Raw genomic sequence first — 8,798 nt, forward strand, 5'->3', positions numbered from 1 at the left:
CAATGGAGTTGGACCTGGTTTGCTTTCCGGACCCATTTACAGGTAAGGTGTGTGTGTGAAAGGCTCCTGTGTGTATATTTAATCGGCAAGGCAGTTCTCATGGTTCTGATTTAATCTGCAAGGCTCTGTTAGTGGAAATATCCTGTGCAAACCAAAGGGGTGTGTGTGTGTGTATCTTTAAGACAGATACTGCTAATGGTATTAATGTTTATTTGACATTAATTATAAGTTAAATTCTTGTAAAGTTTATGGTGATTAGAACTGTGTCCGCTGCCTCGTTAATCTTGAAAATGAATATACTTTTATCTATACTTATAATGCACGATTTGTTGCTACAAGAAATAGGAGGCACCGGCCCCTGAAATGAGGGGATGAAGCAGAGATTATCTCATGCAAAAATGTTTACTTGGGCTTTTTCATAGTGCTTTGGCTGATGTGTTGCTGCTTGAGAAGGGGTAAGGAGCAATTAGTGTGCATAGTTATTTTGTGGTAAGTCAGTCTTTAGTCATTTGGTAAGAGAATACATCCTACATCTTTTTCATTTATAATACATATGGCAGAAACACAAATACTTGAAAATAAAGTAGGAAGCCTTTATATATATATATATATATATATATATATATATATATATATATATACACACACACACACACACACACACACACACACACAAGGCTTCCTACTTTATAAGTATTCATGTTTCTGCCATTTGTTGACTGTTAATGACCTGTAGAAGAGAAGTACTGCATCGTTTAAAATGGCAGCATCTTTTATCAACCTGATTTGGTGTTTTTATTTGTTAATAAAAATAATGCTGAAATATTTATATACTATTCAAGCAAAACATGATAGACTAGTTGTGGCTTTCTTTCCTAAACTAAAAACACATTTTAAAAAAATTGTGGTGTGAACTCAGCTTTGTTGGGAAGTCATAGCAGCAATATTCATTTCTTTTTCTGAGAAAAATAGATAACTAAACATCTATAGTTATTGCTTAAGTTGTTCTGTGATGACAGATCCATAACTGCCAGGATGAAATAGGATGCAAAGTTAAGAAGTTCTCAGTACTTATTTCCCATTGAACAAAGCCAGAACCAATGCCTAGAATTTCATAAAGGGTTCTAGACAAACTTTGAAGGAGAGCAGTGTACTGAGAAGCATTAGTGCAAAGAGAGAGAAGTGGAAATATGAATCATTTCTTGAAAGGCATAGATGAGGAGGTATGCATTACCTTTGTTATGAACAGTAACTTAACAGGTGCTGTCTGTGAGCAGCCTTGTCAGGTTTGTTTGATCTAGTTAATCTTTATTAAGAGAGTTCACATATTTCCTGGTCTGTAGTGCATTACTACAACATCTTGCCCTGGTACAAAGTACAGATTGTGAATGCAATCCTATCATAACCCTTCCTTATGGGAAACTGGTGTTCTGTAGCCTGTAACTCTAAGCCCAGGTCCAGTTAGAAAAATTGATATTTTGTCATGGTTACACGCATTTTTCTGTAAGCTATGATCCTTCTACCACACTTTGTGACAATGAGTCCCTAACTTCTAGAAAGCCTACCTTCATGCTAAACACCTAAGGGACATTGCCTTATATATTATGCCAAGCATTCTCCATCACCAGATATTCTAGTTTTCTGCCCCTTGCTAGTCTCCAGGGCTTTACAAAATAACTGCCACAGCCTAATTATCCAACTGTACATCCCCCACAGGGGAAACTCCAAGAATGTGTAGCCATTATACTGTTAAGGAAACATTGTCCCAGTAAAGAATCTTGAAGAGTACAGGGGCTACACTCTAGTACCGGTCATGAGATAGGTGAATAAAGCATAGATGAGAGGTATATTAACATAGCATCAGAAAATCCAATAAAGGAGTGACCTTGGATAGTCAAAGCAGGTGATGAGGAAGCTACTGGGTTTTAGTAATATTAAAACTAGTGAATGGAGGATGTGAAAGGAGTTAAGCATGTTTCTGAGTATGTGTTTGTAAACGGAACTGAAGTAAAACAGGAAACTGTCATGTATGTTGTGCACTACCTGCTAATTTCCTTTCACACTGTATCAATGCTGTCACAATATGACTATGGTAAAGTAAAATGGTTTATTGTTCATTAGCATTACTACAAATATTTGCATAATATTTTGTATTACTGTATAGAGCTTTTGTTATATTAGTCTACATTCATGTACTCATTTTTCTTTACCTATTGAAGTTACAGTTTTATTTTTGCGACAGTGAAATATATTGAATTCTACCTCCATAATTAGTAAGCTGTAAAGGCTGAACAGCGACTATAAAATATATTTTGCTTCATTTGTTGGGATTGAAAATCCTATATCTTGAAGATAAATGTCTTAATTCCCTGGACACAAAACAAGATCCATTTTAAAGTCCATTTTATGCTTTATTACGCCTTTAACTGCATTACTTACTGTTAGTGTAACTCAGCACTCTTGAAGCCATTTTAAACATGTATTATTATGCATCTAATTTGCTTACCACCAAGTCACCACAGTGTTGTATACCCGATGTACAATGATATTATACAGTACAGGCTGGAGTTTTTCATGTGTTGAAAAGCCATATGAAGTGGTGTTGTGTGAGACACCACAAAATATAGACAGCTAATCTCTGTATGCCCATATTCCAGGAGAATATCTACTGTCCCACATGTGCCACGGCATTGTGCTGCCATTAATGGTGTGTAGCCAGGTGCACTAATATAACTCCACATATCAAGCACAGTAAAAGAGCACCGCCATATGCTTCTCATTTGCCCTCGGTCTGCTGTCATGCCTTTGGTTGCACAGCAAAATTTAACTACTTAAAGTCTTGCTTGAGTAGTGCTGTTGTGGCAGAGCCGTGACTCTTGTGAACTGCAGACTGATACCAGTGTACCACAGCACCTGATAAAGTTTAAATGGTTTGTACATTATTCTAGGGTTCAATATAATGTTTATCTGTCTTACTCTAATGTTTTATTTTGTTGGTTTTAAAATGAGGAGCATTTATGATAAGTCTCATTCCAAAATTCTGCTTAAGATCAAATAGTTTTGCTTGCTGTCTTAATGCACTGTCATCTCATTCATAAAAAAAGTGCCTTCACCGCAGAGAAGCTCAGTTTGCGGTAGCGTTGCTGCCTCACAGTACGACGTTGTCCTGTTCGAATCTCAGCTAGAGCATCTTCTGTGTGGTTACATGCGTGAATGGGCGTACCTTCGTTGAAGGCTGTGCGTCAGAGCTGGCAACTCAGCATGTAAAAAATCTACTGCCAATCATTAGCAGACCGGAGTTCCGCTGTGGCGACCCCTAACCGGGAAAAGCCGAAAGACACAACAACAACCGCAGAGAAGCTCAGTTATCTAACAAACAAGTTAGACAGTTCAGTTATGTATTATAAGAAAAACATTCAGGAATGTGTTGCAGCTTCTAGTCAAGAAACAAGGATAGTCAGAAAATCAAGAAGACAGTATTTCACTTTTTTTGTGGTAAACTAAATGTAGAGTCCAAAAAGAAAATGGTGTACCTGTATTTGTACTGGGATATCTGTGCTGGTTTATATGACTTTAATGCTCATCTTTTCTCAGAGTTTAGTCTTTATGGGCCATATTTGAAAAGCGTTCTTTCAGTGTAAGGCCTATTTATAAAAAGGCTTACACCAATAGACATGCTCTCAGTGTAAGTGGTCACTTACACTGAGAGCATGTCTTTAGAATTGGGCCCTATGGTTTTGCTCTTTCTGAACTTTGTTTGAGATACACAACCACAAGCCAGTCTGTGTCATATTAACTTTATAATATAAAATATTCTGGGTTCCGATACCTGAAACATTTACAGACCAAAATAAGACAACACTAGGTGCTGCTGCTGTTGCACTAACGAAGATTGGTCCTTCAAGTATGGCATCCAAGTATTTTTTTTTCTTCTTTAAAATACAATAATCAGCATTAGTTAGCAGAAAAATCATATATTTGAGAGTATTCAAATATAAATATGCCCCTGTATGTGTTGAACATTCATTTTGTATACATATCAACCAATCAACATTGCTGGTGTGAGATCAGTGTAATAGCAGGATTGTGGAATAAGCCCTTTCCCACTAGTGTGCAGTCTTGGGTTGATTGATATATTTATGCAGCAGGCAGAATGGCAGGTACAGTCCCCATATAGGGGAGGAAGCAGACTTGTTCCACAGCAAAAAAACAGTACTTTATGATTTGCATTCCAAGGGGCATGCTTCTTTTACTGTTGGAATTTCGGATTTTGATGCTTTGTAGTCAGTAATCACTGCTGTAATATTTTGCAGCAGTTATTCTCTTGATGTGTATTGTGTGTGGGTGTGTGTGTGTGTGTGTGCATGCATGTATGTATATATATATATATATATATATATATATATATATATATATATATATATATAATATATATATACACACACACACACACATATATATTGCTATGCAGAGAATACTTGCATAACTAGATAACGTATAAGCCTTGGGTATTGAAATGTATATGACAGTATTTGTAATAAAGGACATGATTACATTATTTTAAGAAGCTCATTACGTTTGTTGGAGACTTGCAGTCATCTTTGCAGGCTTTACCTGTAAACTAAATAGAATGCCAATGCCAATATATCATGTGTGGTCCATAACCTGTGCAGTAATCCTTTCAGCAATGTATCTTGAGCTTGATTTCTTTTCATTTTTTATTTTGATCATATTTTCCCCGTGAAACAAGTAGATAGTTGTCAGGCAGCAGGTCTTTTTTGGATAAGAAACATTTTTACAAGTGGGGGTATCACAGAGATTGCTACTTTCAGCATGTTACTTGGTACTTTAATAAAGCTGAATATAAATTATTAGAACTGCAGTGCAAGGAGAAGTGGTTTGAGTTGAGTGCTGCTTGTTTTTCTTATACTTTATTTTGACTGGCATTCCAGTAATGTATTTAAAAATGCATTGAAATTTATTTCTTCTTCTACACTTCATTTTGCCTTGATTGGACTCTCAATGACAGTTTGGCAGCCAGGGCAGTGTGTTTAATTAAAGTTACAGTTTTTGTGGTTTTGAGCATAGCTCCTCTCCTTTCTGGTTGGCCACACACCATTTTCCATTGACCCCAACCATTCAGCTGTCTCTTGCAGCCCCCCTTTGATTTGAAGTCACCAGCCACCACTGACAGCTACTAATGGGAAGATAAAGCTGCTGGTAAGCCCAAAGTGAGTGTAATTCCTGGGATATGGTTGGGGCAGAGAGTTAACAGGTTGCGGCTAATAGTGACAGGGCAAGCAAATTCAGAAGGGGTAGATCCCTAATTGGGATAAAAAATGCTGAGAACAGCAGGGAGCAGGGCAGTAATGAACAATATATTATTGAAGTTAAGAGTGGGGGGTGTACTGCCATCTAGCGGCTTACCTATGTAAGGTTAGTATTGGGAAGATATATTATTAATAAGGGAGAAGAGGCGGCTACACGTGGTGGAAGAGTAGGGGTAGGAGACTGCCATTAAAACTGCTGGTGCACGCCACGTAAAAGAATAAAAACAATAATATATGGTAAAGTCCTACAGCCAGGTACTTAACATACACTCAAGTTATCAGTAGGGGGATGTTTGATGGATCCAGAGGTGGTTTAGAAACACTGGTGCATGTACTGTGCGGTGGAAATACCGATCTGGATGCTGTAAAGTTGGTTGGGGGAGGGAGTACTCATGGTTAATACACCCAAGTGAGCTGTAATTAAGAGAAAGAAAGGGTTAAAACCTGTACATCTGAAGAGCAAGTAGGTGAGAAGAGCATAGGACAGGCTTGGGAGGAAGAAACATAAGTAATACTGAATAATGATATCAATCAAGTAAAGTAATTCAAAGTGATATAACACAGTACAAAAGGTAGTATGACAATATAAGCTAAAGAAGTCAGATGAAATACATAATGAACATATGAATGAGCAGAAGCTAAGAACGACATGCATTTCACTCTAAACCATAACCGTTATAGGAGCGTTATGAGCAGTATCACACCAAGCAATAGGTTTCTCATTATTCCTATTATCAGAAACGTACAGTTCTTACAAGTTTACAGTTGTATACCATGCTAACAAGTTGCAACGTATAGTCAGTATCTAACACAAATCCATCCATATAATTGCTGAACCTGGTACTACTGGATCTAGTGTTCTTAAATCAGGTGATGTTGGTGCTGTTAGATCAAGGGCTGCTAGATAAACTGACTGATCTTCTGCATCTAATTAAATTTTTCTGATGCATGAAACATGGGTCCAGTTGCTAACCCTTCATACTGCGTAGTAGTTGCTGAAGACAGTAATATAAGGTAGGACCTCTTTTGGAGTGAATGCGGCCTGGAAAAAGAATGAATATATACTGAATCTTTAATCAGAACACTCTCCAAACATTAATAAAATAACTATAAAATACGTTTTCCCAACATGGTGCTGCAGGCGTATCCATATGCGGTAACAGTGAAAAAAGTAAAGAATAAAAATCTATTTATTCAAAATTAAGAGATTAAGCACTTTCATTTAAATAGTAAAAACAGAACTTCATCAAAATCGACACAACATAACTTCAAGCTCATGACATACCCACAGTTCACACCTAATTAATACATTTAACATTTTAATCAATGTTAAAAATATTACTAAATAATAAAAAACTCTCAATGGCATATTAACAGTGAAATGAATTAAAGATAAAAGGGCAAAAACCCAACTATGGAACAAACTGTGCTGTAACCAAACTTCAAAAATCCAAAATGTAAAATGCAACAGCACAGACCACGGTCGACTGAAAACAGATAAAAGCTTTATTCCAAAGAAAACACAGGTAAGCACTTTCACACTATAAAGTGCTTCATCAAACCATGCAGATCTATAAGTCCAACACAGTTAAATATAAAACCAACCACAAACTAGCCAATAAAAACATATCACATTAAGGAATTTCTAATTACATCTCCTATTCAATTAAGCTATATTAGATTCACTTAAATTAGCCCCTGGATTTCAGGACTGCTCTCAAAGAGACACGCACAATCAACCCTGGAGTTTTATCTGCTGGCAGTTTAATAATCCAATGAAGCTCATGATTTTCAGTATACACATTATAGTCACCCATCCTATTACTTCTATATATTCTTTCCAAAACTCTAAACAAACATGCATGATTATTACCTTTATCTAATACATGTTTGGCAACAGCATTGATACCTCTGTTCCAGGGTCTCCCTAAAGTTCATAAGAACCTGTATAATCCACCTATGAGGCCCATTGTCTCAGGTAGTGGCTGGCTCACCGTGCAGTTTTCTATTTTTTTAGATAAAAAGTTGAGGCCTGTTTTGCCTCACTGTGTCACAGTCTTGAAAGATACAAAACTGTTTTTGCAGGATTTGTATGATTTTTCTGATGTGTTCAAAATGGGGAATGATTATGATATTGTGACCATTGATGTTGTTTCTTTATTTACTGTTATTCCTAATATTGATGGTATCAACATGGTTAAGGAATTTTTGAGTGTTCATAGTGACTATGATGAAAGGAGTATGGACTTAATATGTTTGTTTTTGGAAATAGTTTTTGACAGCAATATTTTTGTGTTTGAAGATTCACCGTTTCATCAGAAGGCTGGCATAGCTATGGGCACACCTTGTGCCAATAGTTACACCAACATGGTACTTGCCCAATGGGAGCTTGAATTTGTTATTGGACCTAATGATTTTTAAAGACACGTCAGATTTTACAGATTTGTTGGTGACTTTTTTCCTATGGGATAGTACTTGTTAGTTTTTATTGAATATCTCCATACTACTACTTCCTTCCTTAAATTTACATATGAGTACTCATGGAACAAGATTTGTTTTTTGGATGTGTCCCTATCGAAAGGTATAGGACATACTTTTATAACTGATTTATACAGGAAACCATATAGACAGAATGCAGTGTTACAATGCACTAGTATGCACCCTGGCCATATTTTTAAGAAGATCCTTAAGGGCCAGAGTATACTTATTTCAAGATTGAGTAGTTCACATATTATTTTTAAACAACATTTACAGACTTTGAGTGAAGAATTTAGGGAGAAGGGTTATCACTCTACTGAGGTTGATGGAATGTACCAGGTTGCCCTTGCAATGAGGGAAGGCAGAACACAACCACGCTATTCTTCTAAGCAAGTTGAGAAAGATTCTGAGTCCAATTATATTGCTGGCAATAAGCGGGAAGTGTTGGTGATATAAAAAGAGTATGTGATGTAATTAGAACTAATCGGCCTATATTACAAACAGACAAACATATTGCGAGTCTGACAGGTGACAGACCCAGCTTCATATTTAAAAATAAAAAATCTTTGAAAAGACACCTTTGTTATCATAGGACTATGAGGGCATCTGAAGTTATAGATAGAACTAACTTGGGTACTCTACCATGTGGGGCATGTAGACTTTGCACATATGTTGATTCATCGTCTGTGTTTATACATCCACTTACTGAAATAGAGTATAGGTTCTATACTAATACAGACTGTAATTCCATGGATGTGGTGTATTTGGCTAGCTGTACAGCCTGCATGCGTTTCCATGAGAGTAAAACTAACCGCACTCTCAAGGAACGTATCAGAGAATATTTGAATTGTATACGTAAGGGGGATTATAACAATGCTCTTGCCAAGCATGTATTAGATAAAGGTAATAATCATACATTTTCATTTAGCATTCTGGAAAGAATATACAGAAGTAATAGGATGGGTGACTATAAAGTATATACCGAAAATC

The sequence above is a fragment of the Protopterus annectens genome, chromosome 5.part0, assembly GCF_019279795.1.
Source record: "Protopterus annectens isolate FY-2018-M chromosome 5.part0, PAN1.0, whole genome shotgun sequence".
NCBI classification, from domain to species: Eukaryota; Metazoa; Chordata; order Ceratodontiformes; family Protopteridae; genus Protopterus; species Protopterus annectens.